The 15,043-nt window shown below is 41.5% G+C and overlaps 1 long non-coding RNA gene across 1 annotated transcript in view; it reads right to left on the reverse strand.

The window, feature by feature from the left end:
• Positions 1–9,603, reverse strand: part of LOC138920039 (uncharacterized) — a 59,139-nt gene extending 49,536 nt beyond the window's left edge. The window contains exon 1 of the long non-coding RNA XR_011430640.1: positions 9,411–9,603. This is a non-coding gene — a long non-coding RNA (uncharacterized lncRNA). The remainder of the gene's footprint in view (positions 1–9,410) is intronic.
• Positions 9,604–15,043: the final 5,440 nt, after the last annotated feature.

The raw sequence follows: 15,043 nt of genomic DNA on the forward strand, positions 1-15,043 counted from the left end.
CCGGTTTTTGTTTGGTGAGCTCCCAGAGCTTTTGAATACATGTGCAGGTAAAAACATTTAGACATTTCAGTACACGTTCTCCTCTGCCCTTCCCCTTTTTAACCACAAATGGTGACACTACACCCACTGTTCTGAACTTTGCTTTTCTCCCTGAGTAAATCTTAGAGAAACTTCCGCATTGGTACATAAAAAGCTTTCTCATTTCCTTCTTCTCGTCTTCTTTTTAACCACTGAATGAGTTATATTCTACGAATGTACCAGAATTTAAGTTGCCAATTGATGGAAATTTAAGTTGCTTTTAATCTTTACTATTAAAAATTATTTTATATGTATGTGAATATATTTGTAAGACAAATTCCTATAAGTATAATTTCTGGGTATAGAGGCATAAGTATTTATAATTTTAATATTTATTGACAAACTGGCCTCCATAAAGATTGTACTAAGCCATTTTCCAACAGAAATGTCTGGGAGTAGCCGTTTCCCCAGCATGTCTTTACCAGCAAAGAGTGTTATCAAATCTTGATGGTTTTGCCAATTTGAGAGGTGAAAATACTGTTTCAGTATAGTTTTAAGTTGTATATATGTGTTTAACAAGTTTGTTCCTAAATGGACTATGTATAGGAATAATTTATTATTTCCTCTTTCTAAATTATCTCTTGTTTTGCTCTTACTTCATTGTTTTCTTTTTTCTTATTGATTTCTAGAGTTTTTTTATGTATTGGAGAGATTGACCTTATTTCCGTGATATGACTTGAAAAATATTTTTTCTCACTTCGTCACTTGTCTTTTGAATTTATTTCTGGCACATGTGTGTGTGTTTTGTCATATACAATTCTCTAATCTTTTATGTTGTCAAATTTACCAACCTTTTATGTCTTATTGATTTTGAGTCATGGTGAGAAAGTTTTTTCCACTCTAAAGATATAAAAATAATTCTCCCATGTTTTAGCCTTTTAGAGCATCACTCTATAGTCCTTTAGTGAATTTGTTTCTTACATTTTAATATTGAATTTATGCAGAATTTATGTGAAGGTGTGAGTGAAGTTTTAACTCTTTGCCCCCAAATGACCACTCAATTGTTATTTATCAAGTAGTACTTCTGCCCACTGATTTTGAGATGCTATCTCTATCATACATGACATTCCCATGTGCACTGAGTCTGCACCAAGTGTTTGGAGACCAGAACTTCCAACAAGTGAATCCACCAGGAAGTGTAATATCATTGGCAGGGGAACAAGAAGCCCACGATATCGTGTCAGGATCATGAGCATCAATATGATCCTGCTCCCACGTTCCTGACTTTTACTTTATGTCTATTTTACTACTCGGGAGGAACTGTGCTACAGGAGGTGGCAGTCTCTGGGCAGGCACTGGTTCTCCTTTTTTAGAGAATAAATTTATTATGGGATCACATAAAAATAACTTTAAAATATCCCCATGACTGGACTGAAACTCTTTGTGCCTGTTTACGGAAGTCAGGAAGAGAGGCCTGACCCACATATGGAGCCAGACTCAGTCTCAGTTCCAAAGATCCTAGGATCCCTGGGAGAGGGAGCAAGAATCTTTGCAATGCCATTCTTCTTCACTTTTCCCTCTAGTCACCCCTCCAAAGTTCAAATCATGATAATCATAATAACTAAACACACTGAGAGATGTTTATGGGCCTGGACCCTGCTAAGCACTTCATTTACATTATCTCACCTGAACCTTACGACAGCTCTGTGAAGGAGCTACTCATATCAGGGTTCTTTAAATGCAGACAACACAGGGCCGGCCCAGTGGCACAGTGATTAAGTTCAGGGGCCCAGATCCCAAGCCATGCTGTGGTGGCATCCCACATACAAAAGAGGAAGATGGGCACAGATATTAAGCTCAGTGCCAATCTTCCGCACCAAAAGATAAAAAATAAAATAAATAAGATAAAATAAATGTGGACAACAGAGAGTAGCTCTATCCAAGTGAAGCACAAGGAGAACTTAAAAGAAAAGTACAGGAGAGTTTACAGAACCCAAAGAATCATTGAAGAAACAGGCTCGGAAAGGACAAGAAAGAGCAGGAAGCGGGTAGCAGGAACTAATTAATACACTGTCTTGCTGGAATTTTCCCTGTGAGGTGAATTAACTCCAGGCTTTTTGCATCATTTTTCACATTACTCTGCCCCAGATTCCAAGTCCAAGGAGCGAGGAGCTTGATGTGGTGGATCACATATGGCCACAGACACTTTGTAGTTCCTCACATCAAAAGCTGGAGTCTATTTCCTCTCCCTGTGCAACTGGGCTGTGACCTGCTCTAATGGGTAGAATGTGGCAGAGGTGACATTGGTGAGTGAGTGCCACTGCCTCATAGCTTCTGCCTCTGCCCTTTGGGAACCTCATGCCAGCATGCCATGAAGAGAGGCCTGGGAGAGCCTTCTGCAGCGTAACAGATCCCATGGAAGGAGAGCAGGCTCAGAAGAGGGAGGCTCAGCCATGTCAACTGATCCCCAGACACGAGTCAAGCTGCCCAGTATAAGCCAAATTCTTTTCCAATCCACCAGCTAAATTCAGCTACATGAGTGAAGTCAGGTGAGACCAGCAAGAAAACTGGCTATCCAACCCAGATTTGTGGGAAATAACAAAATTATTTTTTTATCACTAAATTAAGGAATGGTCTCTTATACACCAGTGGATAACTGATACTGTTAGACTGGCCTAATAGGAGTCTTATCTTCCTCCAACTCCCTGACCTTGTCTGGGAGAGAGTAGAGAACATTAACTGATGGATGATTCCCTGAAGAAAGGGGAGAGCATATTCAGTGACCAAAAAGACAACAAATATGTACTAGACTATGGTCTAGCATCCATAGTACATACAATCATGGTATATGTAACTCTAGTACTGTAATTACTATAACTACTGTGGTTTATGCTACCATAACCATTTTACAGATGAGAAAATTAAGACTCAGAAAGCAAAGTTGTCTTAGGTTCTAAAGCAATTAAATACCAGATGAGATTCTTTTACATATATTTTTCATTTTGAAATAGTTTAGGCCTCCCAGGAAGTTTCAAAAATAGTACAGAGAGTCCTTGTGTACCATTTCCTGCACTTCCCCCAGTGACAACATCTTATACACCCACAGCCCATTGTCAAATCAGATGGAATTTGAGCCAGATTTGTCTGGCTCCAAAGTCCTCATTAGTAATCAAATGCTAAGTCCTAGAGTTGTGCTCATTGCACACACTAGTAAGGAAGGGTATCCATTTATCCCAAGCCTATTTCTTTCCTACTCTTTCATTACCTGATTGCTTCTAGCAAGAAGGATGCTACCACAGTGGGGCATCAGCTCTGGACTCATGACTGAAGCCCTCTCAGAGGGGCCCTGCCATCCTCTCTCCAACTGGGGGATAGGTCCTGCACAGCCCAAAGTGAGGTCTTCTGTGGGACCTTCCTGAGCAGAACTGATAGACTCTTCTGTTCTTGAAACAGCTGGTGCACACTTTGTGTCATAATTATTTGAAATTCAATTTGATTGTGAGGCTTTCAAGACTCGCAGGCGATTTGTGCATTCTTATAGATCCAGGACTTAGCAGGCTCTCAGTGAATGCTTGCTGACAATAAAAAAGGAGAGGATCTTCACGTGACTTATTGTGGCAAAGGATTTCTTAATATCTTGGATGTTGGGATCCTTGGTTATCTTAATTTTACATTTCCTTGTTCCTCATCAATAGTATTGGTTGAAATACAGATCCACTCCCTTCTATTTCTCTCAAGCATTATACAGCAAGCCGCGCGCCAGAAAGCCACTCTTGGCTTAGCTAGGATTGGAGCCGACAACTCAAATGACTAGAAGTTCCATTGTTTTTTCCCAGTGTTATACATGAAACATTCTACCTTTTTCAAAATTTTGTGGGAGGAAAAAGGACCCCCAAAAAACAAAAACTGCACAGGATAAAAATGGAATCTTTATTTTAGTTCTTCTAATGTAAAGCTTCTCAAACTTGATGTACTTCTACTTCACCTTGGGAAATGCAAGCTCTAACTCTGTGAGTCTGGGGTTAGGAGTCTGATATTCTACATTTCAGCAACATCCTGGAGGAGGCCACAGCTACTGGTTCATAGATCACACTTTAAGCAGCTTGAACCTAGAGGGACCAACTGGTAAGGGTGTTAGTAAAACATATGAGCAAAAAAGATCAGAAAATTTGGAATACACTAATCTCAGGGTTAGTGGATTTGCTTTTGGCTTGTCTGTGGCTGGTTTTCCAATTTGGTTGACGAATAAAGAGTTTGCATCAGTTGTGGGTTGAGAAATGGGAGAGGCCTATCTCCTTTGCCATTTTCCCATGGGTCATTCTGAGAAGTGGCATTGGGGGATCAACCCTAACACACTGATAACTTTCCTAAAGCCACACATGTATGAGAAGAACAATGGATGACTGATTGGAAGTTGTTTTTTTGATATAAATATCCTATGATAAAGCCCACACTTTTGGCAATTGAACCCAATTTCTTAACTGAATTGGGAAACCCTTGACCCATTGACATTATTCTATATGATTGTAACCTGAAGATACATCAGATATCATAACCAGTTCTGCTTATGTGAGTTGATAAGAGATAAGACTACATACTTTTCTAAGCTTTTAATGAGCATTTTATATTTACTCATACTGTAAAGGAGAAATAGAAGTCTCTACCCATAAGGAGCTTGCAAAATGATGAGACATCAACTCTGGTATAGAGGGACACAAGGTGACCAGTGTAAAATGCTAATAATTCAGTGCTGACTTGTGTGGTGCAATCCACACTAAAATTCCAATGGCCTAGAATTAATTTAGTCTGGAGACCTTTAGAGTTTCATGATAAGATAATTAGAGATAATTTGGGGTATCACTAAAATGATGAAAAAATAATCTGTGAGTCACTTTCAAAGAGCACAGCCTTATCTTAAGGGCAGGAATAGTCTGGCCGGGGTAATAATGGTCCCTACCAGCACTCTGCTGTGGTAGATCCACATTCTTCATGGTGTATACAGCCTATGTCATTAGCTCTTGGTGGTGGTGGTGGTGGTGGTGGTGGTGGAGATGGGGTGGTCATCCTCCTTCCTGTCCACCCTTTACCTAACTTAATTCTCCTTGACCAGAAACAAAGTTCCTCATCTCATTAGCCTATGTATATAAAGCCTAATATATATATATATATATATATATATATATATAGCCTAATATATATAAAGGTAGGCAGAATCATTATTAAAAGCCTCATATATCCTGAGTTTTCATGTACATGGAAGCTATATAGGTGGCCCAGGGTTTGCCGGTTCAGATCCCAGGTGCAGACCTATGCACAGCTTGTCAAGCCGTGCTGTGGCAGGTGTCCCACATATAAAGTAGGGCAAGATGGGCACGGATGTTAGCTCAAGGCCAGGCTTCCTCAGCAAAAAAGAGGAAGATTGGTGGCAGATGTTAGCTCAGAGCTAATCTTCCCCCCCCCCCAAAAAAAGGTGCCTCCAGAGCATCATCCCAGAATCTAGGTAAGTAGCTCCATTGGATTGGAACACAGAGAGGACTCAGCTTTTGAGTTCTGAATTTAGGATGGGAGTTAATGGCAATGCCGAGCAAATGCAATAGACAGCATCTGTGGCCATGGCATCAGTGCACACCAGCAGGCAGGGGTGCCTTCCTAGGGTGCCGCAACCATCTAGGGGAACCAGTTAGTAAGTCAAGAACAGTCTAGTGCGCACTAGGCCAGACCACCGTGCTGACTGCACCAATTGTTTTAAATCTAGATTTTATTATTATTTAGGTATGACAAGGCCAACAGATCAGGAGATGACTGCCATTGAAAAGATAATTTATTATAGCCACAGATCCCAAGAGAATGGGTATGCCATACCGTGGAGGGCCACATGGGTAAGCACTGGGATCAGTCAGAAGGCAGAGGGAGTAAGGAAAATGTGGGCAAGAGCTTTTATTGTGTCAAGTTTCTGTATATCTCTTATAAGGACATTTGTCATTGGATTTAGGGCCCACCCAGATAATTGAGGATGACTCCTCCTCTCAATATCCTAAATTAATTACATCTGCAAAGACTATTTTTCTAAATAAGGTCACACTCACAGGTCCCAGGGAGTTGACGTGATATATCGTTTTTGGGAGGGGCCACCATTCGACCCACTACAACTACCTTACAAATACAGGATGAATCTGACCAATTTTCACCATCTCCACTCCTACCACCTTGTCCAAATACTGTCATCTCTGCCCTGGGCCAGTGCAAAGCCTTCTGGCTGACCTCTCTGCTTGCACTCTTGTCCCTGAAGGGGTTCAGAGCAAGCCCCCAGAATATGCCACTTTGACACGACACTTATTTTGAGCTAAAGGAAATCAAGACACAGGAGACTCAGGAAGAACTCCTTACTTCCTCTTTAAACACCTAAAAGAAATAGAAATTTTCCCATTTGTGGAAGAATCCTGCAATTATAAAGGAAATTTACACTGGAAAGGGGGCCTGTACCAGGAAGACAGCTATTATCAGAGAGAACATTTTTATCTGAGAAACTTATCTGCATAACAGGGCAAACTTTGTTTACCAAGCATTTCCTCTTCTCACTTTCCTGTGAATTGCTTTCCTTCCCTTTGTAGTCCCAGGTCCCTGACCCTTTCCTAAGCTCAGGATAATATATTAGCCTCAATTGTCTGGCTGCCTTTTGAGTCTCATCCCTTTTTGGGGCTCCTGCACATGTGTAATTAAATTTATTTTTTTTCCTGTTACTCTCTCTTATGTCTCTTTAGTTGTTAGACCTGCTACAGAACCCAGAAGGGTAGAAAAATTTTTTGTCCCATATCTCCCCTAACCATGTATCCTCCAAAACACAGCCAATATCATCCTTTTAATACCTAAGTCAAATCCTGTCATTACTTGACTCAGAAACTCCATAGGCTTCCCTCTCATGTAGAATAAAATGCAAAGCCCTTGTTCTGGCTTATGTAATTTGGCCTCTGGATTCCTCTCCAACTTTTATCCTCCACAACTTTCTCCTGTGACCCAGCCTATCCAGCTTGTTTGCTATTCTCCCAGCATGCCAAGAATGTTCTGTTGATGTGAAATAAACAGCCCATGATTTAATCAATAGAATGGGTTTATTTGGGAATGGCAAAGAATTGCGATCCAGGACACGCAGTTTGAGGCGAACCACTGGCAAGGATGAATTTGAGAGGGGCTGTTGGAGAGGAAAAGTCCACTGGAGGAGACTAGGGGTTTAAAGCATAGTGGCTTTTCATTGGCTGAGCTGTTGCTGGACAAGGAGAAATTTCTTCCTTCCTTCTGCTGGGGTAATTAGTCCCACTTCCTATGGGAGACGGAAGGGATGGTCTCTTCCTCTTGGGGTCTATAGTGTGTGTTGAGTGGCACATGCGTGAGAGTTCTCTCTTCTAGCCTCTCAACTCCATTTTAAATGAGGTTTCTGTTTATTAATTTTCACAGTTCCAAGGCCTTCCCGTTTTCCCTCCCCTCCAGTTGGACCTGTCTTCTCCAGTATGTATCCCTGGTTTGTCCCCTCACCTCATCCAGGTCTCTACTCATTCAGATGTCATCTCTTCATAGAAGCCTTCTCTGAATGCCTTATCTAAAATAACACACTCTAATTCTCTATCCTGTAACTCTTTCTAAGCACTTATTGTTACTGAGCCAGGTTCATTTTCCCTGTTGCACAAGTAGCCAATCCCTAAGATGAGAAGTTTGCAGCAGAGAAAGCGTTTATTCACAAGACAGCCGAGTGAGGAGATGAGAGAACAAATCTCAAATCCACCTCCCCCAAACTTTGGACTAGGGATATTGATGGGGTAGAGGGCAGAGTGGTCTGAGGTGTGGAGACAGATGATGGAGGCAGGGAGGAGTGAGGTGATTGATGATCCGCACAGGTGGAGTCAAACCTCCCGGCTCTTCATAGGACACGTGTTCTCAAAATGGTGGTGTTAACCATCTGAGGGTGGAATTTTTGTCTCCCTGATGCCAGGAGTTCACCTGTCATACACCTGTGCAGGCCCGGTTGGTGGGTTGGTAGTCTTGACAGGCCTGAACTGGACAGGGGTTGATTCTTAGTTGCTAAAAAACAACTCAGGCATCTGTTACCATGGTGACCCAAGCATCAGAGAGATGTTATCCATGAGGAACTTAATGGGAGTCAGACAATGGATGGCCTATCTACGTGACTCTTAAAAATTAGCCGTATAGGGGCTGGTGGGTGGCACAGTGGGTAAGTTTGCATGTTCTGCTTCAGCGACCCAGAGTTCTCCGGTTTGGATCCCAGGTGCGGATCTACTCATCGCTTGGCAAGCCATGCTGTGGCAGGCGTCCCACATATAAAGTAGAGGAAGATGTACATGGATCTTAGTTCAGGGCCAGTCTTCCTCAGCAAAAGGAGGAGGATTGGTGGCAGATGTTAGCTCAGGGCTAATCTTCCTCAAAAAAAAAAAAAAAGCAGTACAGCTAACCATGGGTGGGCAAACAACTAAAAGCTATAATTAATAACTGCCTAAAAAAACTTTAGTTACTAGTTACCTAATCATTAATGGCTAACTGTCCACTGGTTTCATTATGACATATGCTGTTGGCCCATTGTTCATTGTCTGTGTTTCATGAGAGCGAGAGGATCTCTGCTCCATAATAGTGCTTAGGAGAGTGCCCGGTGCACAGACGGAAGATGCTCAGGGAGCACTTCTTACTGGGTACAGTAAATGGCTGAGTAAACAAGTGGGTGAATTTGTTGAGGACTTTCCTAATTAGGTTTACCTCATCATTTGCCAAATTATCACCAGTGGCTGCCTCATTTCTGAACTAAAGCCCATAAGAAAACACTCTCTGTGTGTTCAAGGGAGCAATGAGCACATTTTTAAAAATGATTTTTATTGAAGTATAATTTTATTTTTTTCATTTATTTTTTAAACAGCAGAACTGGGCTTATGTTGATGGAACTGTGGAATGGGAATTACATAGTTTATCACTTAGGAAAGTGTTGAGCTGATACTCTCATTATTCCCACATAGACAAGGAAGAAACAATCATGAAGATAGTTCCTTTAACATCCTGCTTCCCAGGGATGTGGGAAATGGCCATTTCTGACTATTGGTTTGAATTCTCTATAATGTCTAATTCTGTTAAAATTAGCTATTAACAACTTGCTGAGCATTTACTGAGTTTACAGATACTAGGTTGAGGAAGAAAAAAGGTGCCTATCCTATGTAAAGTTATGTAAACAATATGCAAATTAAAAAAAGAAATGAAAACATAAGAGAGTTAAGAGATACAGCAAGCACAATCAAGAGAGGCTATTGGAGACGAGCTGCTCAGAGTTGGGTTAAAAGTACTCAGCATCACATAATGAAGGGCTCAGTGGCCCATCTCAGACCCAGACTCCTCCTTACCTCTCTCCATCAGGTCCACATTTCTTCCACTGCTGGGGTCTGGATGAGAATAGGCACAATTCTTAGAACAACAAGGTACAAGGTGCCACATGACTGCTCTCATCACTCTCTACTTGAAATCCCTTGCCAGCTTCCTCACTGGCTGGCCTGGCCCCTGATGTGCTTTTCTGAGCCATGCCTGAGTTTGACATCTGCCTGGACAGGGCCTGGGCTCTCCAATGGCATGTGCTGTGACTGGCCCCTGCAATCGCATTCACGTCATCAGCTGTTCTCTGTCCCCAACTCCCCCACATGGAGGGGCTCTGCCTCCATCTGGCTCTGGCCTTGTCCCTGGTCCCTCCACTTGTGTCATGTTATTGGCCCTGAGCAGAGCCAAACTCTCTCTCTTGGTCCTGCGCCCAGCCAGTCTCATGTGTTCCCGGGAGATGGCCAAGGACTGGAAGTCCCTCCTCTATGTGCACCTCAGACAGACCTGCAGGCAGGCAAGTGCCCCAGGGCATCCCTCTGCCCTGGAAGCTTCTACTCACAGGATGCATTGGTGTGTGGGGATGGATTTCTGCTTTCTCACTTCCCTGTCACTTCTCAAACCTCACCCCTGGAAGGTCACTTGCTAAGATCTCTAATGACCTCCAGTGGCCCAAATCTTACCTGAATAATTTTGTCCTGATTTTTTTTTTTTTTTGCCTGCTGTGTTCATTTCCAAGGGCTGCCATAACAAAGTACCACAAACTGAGTGGCTTCAAACAACAGACACTTATTCTTTCACACTTCGGGAGTCCCGAAGTCTGAAGTCGAGATGTCAGCAGGGTTGGTTCCTTCTGGGGACTCAGAGGGAGAATCTCTTCCCTGTCTCTCTGCTAGCTTCTGGTGGTTTCTGGAAATCTTTGTCATGTGTAGGCTTGTGGCAGTGCCTCTCTAATCTTGCCTGCGTCTTCATGTGGCCTTTTCCTCTCCGAGTCTCTCTGTGTCCTCTCCTCTTCTCATAGGGACATCAGTCATTGGGTTTAGGGTCCACCCTAACCCAATATGATCTCACCTCAATCCTTAACTAATTATATCTGCAAAGACTCTATTTCCAAATAAGGTCACATTCTGAGGCTCTGAGTGGATGTGAATTTTGGAGGGACACTATTTAACCCGTCACACCTTTCTAGTAGCATTTAGCAAGCTTTCCCCACACCTTTCCCTCATCTATCTGGAAAATCCTCTTAGTGCTTTCTCTATCTATAAGAAACGTAAAAAAATACATGGTTTCTTCTGAAAAATTGCTGAGTCTATATTTCCCATGGCTATGCCTTTAGATGATGACTGCCCTTTCATGCACAGTACCTACCTGGTCCTAACAGCATTTGAGTTTCTGATTCTATCACATGGAGAAGACTTTCTATAGTCAGTATAAAATTTGCTGAAATAGTAGTGACAGCACAATAAAATTCTATCATGTCGGACAAATCTATTTATTAATTTCACTCATCTATCAGATAATACCTAAAAATGAACGCCCACTATAGGTCAGACACTATTCTTGGCACTGAGAATACAATTTTGAGCAAATATAGACACATCTGCCCTTATGGAGTTTACTGCCTAGTGAGCAAGAAAGATTTGAAACACACAAGTAAATGAAAAAATATAATTATATAAATGAGAGGTCATGCTGCTGAGAAGGTAGAATGGGAGAGATTTTAATTAATCTGAAAACTAGGGAAAGCCAACATGAAGGATGAGGGATTTAACTGGATTAGAGGAAGAGGCAATTCATGCATTGGAAATAGTATGTGCAAAGTGATGCGGGGTCGGTGAGCCGAGGAGTCAAAAGAAAGATTTCTTAGACTCTTAAGATCTGGCAGTAGTGCTCTTTTATTTAGAGAGTAGAATAGCATGGGGACAGGGCCCATGGGCAGGCAGAGCCGCTGCTGCTGCCCCCGCTGGCATGGGGACAGGACCCACGGGCAGTCAGAGCTCCTGCTGCTGCCACGAGTTGAGGGTTAGGGCTAAATTTAAGGCATAGGTATGTGAGTTATCTCTTTACAAGACAAAGAATATGTAAAAAAGTTAAAATGGTATCAGTGCCCGTATGGTCTGGCCATTTGGCGGTCCCACAACTTTTAGATAAGAATCAAACCAACCGGATTGAGTAAATGGCAGAAGTCACCGCTTGAATTTTATCCTCGGCTAAAGACAAAGGAGGATTTGTGGGGGGGGGGGGGGGGGGTCAGTTACATGAGGTTGCCAGACAGTAACCAACTTAAGTTCTTGCCTCTGGCATTGATTAAGAGCTTCTAGAGATAAGACCATCCCCCCTTCTTCCTGGCACAGAGAGGGAGGCATCTTCACAGATAGAGGTTTCCCTTAGAAATGTAAATGTTTCCCAACAAAGGGGCAAACAAATTCCACTCCTTGGAGCCTGAATCTCATCTGTAGTTTTAAAACTAACCAGCCTAAAAATCCTCATCATAAGCCATTTTAAAATTAAGCAGCCTAAAAATCCTCATCACAAAGGTCCCAAGGATGGAGGGACCATTACATGTAACAAGACCAAGAGAAGAATAATATAGCTGATAGCAGGAGGGAAATGTGGTAGAAAACAAGGGAGAGAGGTGGACCATGCAAAACTCCATTGACCATACTAAGGAGTTTGTCTTTATTATAAGGGCAATGGGAAGCTGTTAAATGTTTTAAGAAGTGGAATTTGTTCACATTTGTCTTATTAAAGAGATTACCCTGGATGCAATTTGGAAAACATACTTAAGGGATGTGAGGGTAGGTGTGGGTAGGCCAATTAGGAGGCTTCTGCCAAAATCTAAGTGAGAAATGATGGTATTTTGGAATAGGGTAGTCTGATAGAGATGAAGAAATATAATATAGGGGAGGAAGACAGATCCTCTACCCACTCTAGGTCCTTCTGGCAGGGCTACAAATTAAATTGACATGAGACAGAATAACAGGAGAAAATCAAACAAAGCTTCATAGCATGTACACATGGGAGAGACTCAGGATAACTGAGTAACTCACCAAAATGGCAGAGGCTCTCACCTTGAATACCATCCTCAGCTAAAGGCAAAGGAGGATGTTGGGAGTGGGGGGAGTCAGTTACGGGAGATTATCAGAAAAGCACAGTAAACAAGAATAAGGTTATTATGCAGATTTAAGTCCTTGCCTTCCACATTGATAAAAGTTTCTAGGGATGAGGTCATCCTCCCTTCTTCCTGGTAGAGAGAGGGAGACATCTTTACAAATGTAGATTTACCTTACAAATGTAAATGTCTCTTAGAAAGGGTAACTTCCACTTTTCAGAGTTTCTCTCATGTCTGCAGTTTTTAAAACTAACCAGCCCAAAATAATCCTCATGCCAAAGAGACAAATTTTGGGGTGGCCAATGCCAACCTCCCACAGTCTTGCCTTTGAAACTTTAAGAAGTTTCATAGTCCAGAAGCTCAGTGGTAGATTGTTCCATCTCACTGAACACATTTCTTAGTCCTGATAATAGATCAGTCCACTTAAATTTATTTTAGAAGGTGTTGATGCAGGTGGGTTCCCCAAGTTAGGGCTATATTGTGGAAGAAGCAATCAGGTATTTAATAAGAAGTATTTCTACGTAAATAAAAAGAAAAAAATAAGGTTAATGGTTGGAGCACATTATAAACCAGCTCCTGAGTCCAGGGGGCAGCCAGTCAGAAGATTTCTAGATGTCAGGTTTGAAGCATCTTTTTCAGCTTGAGATGTCTCTGATGATGTCATTGGGTGTTCAAGTATCTTTCTGAGTGGCTCACACAGCAACAGACGTGAATCTCTCTTAAATTTATATCAAGTTGTTCAGCTTCAGTTTGCAAGGCTTCAGGTTAAAGGGCAAGTTCTGTTCTCAATGATTCCAAATGAAAATGATGGAAAAAAATTAAATGTTAGTTTAGAGATTTGTAGTCAGATATTTCAGGAGACTAGAAGAATTCAGCATCTAGTCCAGCTTACAGGTAGGAAAAACCTCAAAAACAATTAACAGAACTAGGATCTAATATCCACAAATGTGTATTACAGTTTTTACTGAAATATAACTTTCCTCTCTAAAATCACCCTCATTTTTACCAAAGATAGCCAAATTAAGACTAATTGGTTTGCAAAGTAAGTTTAGTTTCAATAAACTTGGCCCAATTATTTGCATAAGTACAGCAAAAATAGCCATTGATCATATAGGCTCTTTTAAATCTGCTTTGCTGCAACTTTTCTAAGGAATCTCAGATTGAACTGTAAAGGCCTCTCAAGGCCAGGAAAGCCAAGCCAAGGATTTGTCATCAGGTGTTGCTTGCAATACCTTAGATTTGGGTGAATTCCTCTCTTCTCTTGAGGTTCCCCAAAATATTGAGATTCCTGCATGTGCCAGATAAGTGACCTTCCTTACTTACCCTGGTAAGATTGCTAGGAAATAAGATACCAGGCCAATGTTTCCAAGTGAGTTTATTCCATAAAGTCCAAACTTTGTTTCTCAAAAGCCGTCTAGTCATATCTGAGTCTATGCCTGTTTCTCTCAAATATGACATTCCAGCCAAAGCTTTGGTAACATAATCAATGTTTCCACTTGTGTCCTGTTATAAGGAGAACAGATCTTATTGAACTTATGCAAATAACTATATTGCCACAAAAATAACAATATTTACTGAAAGTTTCCAAATTCTTGAAGGATTGAGTAGCGAGAAAAAGATAAATGTTTCAATTTTGTTTACAAAAGTGTAATTTACCAAATTTCTTTTTTTTAAACACAAGAAAAAATGAACAAATGGGACTACATCAAACTAAAAAGTTTCTGCACAGCAAAGGAAACCATCAACACAACAAAAAGACAACCTAACAATTAGGAGAAGATATTTGCAAACCACATATCAGATAAGGGGTTAATATCCAAAATATACAAAGAACTCATACAGCTCAACAACAAGAAAACCAACAATCCAATTAGAAAATGGGCAAAAGATCTGAACAGAGATTTCTCCAAAGAAGATATACAGGTGGCCAACAGGCATATGAAAAGATGCTCAACATCATTAGCTATCAGGGAAATGCAAATCAAAACTACAATGAGGTATCACCTCACTCCGGTCAGAATGGCTATAATTAACAAGACAGGAAACAACGAATGTTAGAGAGGATGTGGAGAGAAGGGAACCCTTGTTCACTGCTGGTGGGAGTGCAAACTGGTGCAGCCACTATGGAAAGCAGTGTGGAGATTCCTCAGAAAATTAAGGATAGATCTGTCATATGATCCAGCTATTCCACTGCTGGGCATTTATCCAAAGAACTTGAAAATGCAAAGGCATAAAGACACTTGCACCCCTATGTTCATTGTGGCATTATGCACAATAGCCAAGACGTGGAAGCAATCTAGGTGCCCATCAAGGGACGAATGGATAAAGAAGATATGGTATTTACACACGATGGGCTACTACTCAGCCATAAGAAATGATGAAATCCAGCCATTTGTGACAACATGGATGGACCTTGAGGGTATTATGCTGAGTGAAATAAGTCAGAGAGAGAAAGTCAAATACCAGATGATGTCACTCATAAGTAGAAGATAAAAATGACCAAAAAAACCCCACATAGCATTGGAGATTGGACTGGTGGTTACCATTGGGGAAGGG

Source organism: Equus caballus, chromosome 2 (genome assembly GCF_041296265.1).
Source record: "Equus caballus isolate H_3958 breed thoroughbred chromosome 2, TB-T2T, whole genome shotgun sequence".
Classification (NCBI taxonomy): Eukaryota; Metazoa; Chordata; class Mammalia; order Perissodactyla; family Equidae; genus Equus; species Equus caballus.